This window comes from Ascaphus truei, chromosome 7 (genome assembly GCF_040206685.1).
Source record: "Ascaphus truei isolate aAscTru1 chromosome 7, aAscTru1.hap1, whole genome shotgun sequence".
Taxonomy (NCBI): domain Eukaryota; kingdom Metazoa; phylum Chordata; class Amphibia; order Anura; family Ascaphidae; genus Ascaphus; species Ascaphus truei.
In genome coordinates this window covers 9,831,726-9,833,454 of record NC_134489.1, presented here as the reverse complement: position 1 = coordinate 9,833,454, position 1,729 = coordinate 9,831,726, and positions in this window count along the sequence as shown.

The window sequence follows — 1,729 nt, the reverse complement described above, 5'->3', positions numbered from 1 at the left end:
ACTGTCACACTCTCTCACTCACACACACACACACTGTCACACACACACACACACACACACACACACACACACACACACACACACACACACACACACACACTGTCACACTCACACACACACTGTCACACTCACACACCCTCTCACGCAAGCAGCGTTCACAGCAGAAGCAGCCTCCCCCCACTTCCATCTCTCCCCCCTGCAGCATCTCCCTCTCCCCCCCCCAGCCCCCCCATATGCCTACCTGCGGCGGCTGCGGGTTCGGCAGAGGCTGCAGGCTGTGAGCGGCTCTGAGGGGGGAGGGAGAGAGCCGGGTTGCCGGTGGAGCGAGGGGTGGAGCCGGAGTGCAGCCGGGGTGCCGGGGGGAGCGAGGGGGGAGCCAGGGTGCCAGGGGGAGCGAGGGGGGAGCCAGGGTGCCAGGGGGAGCCAGGGTGCCAGGGGGAGCCAGGGTGCGAGGGGGGAGCCAGGGTGCCAGGGGGAGCCAGGGTGCCAGGGGGAGCAAGGGGGGAGCCAGGGTGCCAGGGGAGTGAGCTGGGGGATTGAAGGAGAGAGCCGGGGTGCCAGGGGAGTGAGGGGGGCAGCCGGGGTGGTGCCGGGTGGAGCCGGGGGTGTGAGGGAGAGAGCCGGGTTGCCGAGGAGCCAGAGGGAGGGCCAGAGTGCCGGGGAGAGGCAAAGCCCCGCCCACCGGATACTCCATCCAATCCCCTGCGGCACGGCCTTCTAAAGCCCCTCCCCCCGGATACTCCATCCAATCCCCTGCGGCACGGCCTTCTAAAGCCCCGCCCCCAGGATACTCCATCCAATCCCCTGCGGCACGGCCTTCTAAAGCCCCGCCCCAGGATACTCCATCCAATCCCCTGCGGCACGGCCTTCTAAAGCCCCGCCCCCCGGATACTCCATCCAATCCCCTGCGGCACGGCCTTCTAAAGCCCCGCCCCCCGGATACTCCATCCAATCCCCTGCGGCACGGCCTTTTAAAGCCCGCCCCCCGGATACTCCATCCAATCCCCTGCGGCATGGCCTTCTAAAGCCCCGCCCCCGGATACTCCATCCAATCCCCTGCGGCACGGCCTTCTAAAGCCCCGCCCCCCAGATACTCCATCCAATCCCCTGCGGCCCAGCCTTCTAAAGCCCCGCCCCCGGATACTCCATCCAATCCCCTGCGGCCCGGCCTTCTAAAGCCCCGCCCCCCGGATACTCCATCCAATCCCCTGCGGCACGGCCTTCTAAAGCCCCGCCCCCCAGATAATCCATCCAATTCCCTGCAGCCCAGCCTTCTAAAGCCCCGCCCCCCCGGATACTCCATCCAATCCCCTGCGGCCCAGCCTTCTAAAGCCCCGCCCCCCGGATACTCCATCCAATCCCCTGCGGCACGGCCTTTTAAAGCCCCGCCCCCCAGATAATCCATCCAATTCCCTGCAGCCCAGCCTTCTAAAGCCCCGCCCCCCGGATACTCCATCCAATCCCCTGCGGCACGGCCTTCTAAAGCCCCGCCCCCCGGCATTCTCCATCCAATCCCTTGCGGCACGGCCTTCTAAAGCCCCGCCCCCCAGATACTCCATCCAATCCCCTGCGGCCCGGCCTTCTAAAGCCCCGCCCCCCGGATACTCCATCCAATCCCCTGCGGCACGGCCTTCTAAAGCCCGCCCCCCGGATACTCCATCCAATCCCCTGCGGCACGGCCTTCTAAAGCCCCGCCCCCAGGATACTCAGCCAGGGTGCGAGGGGGGAG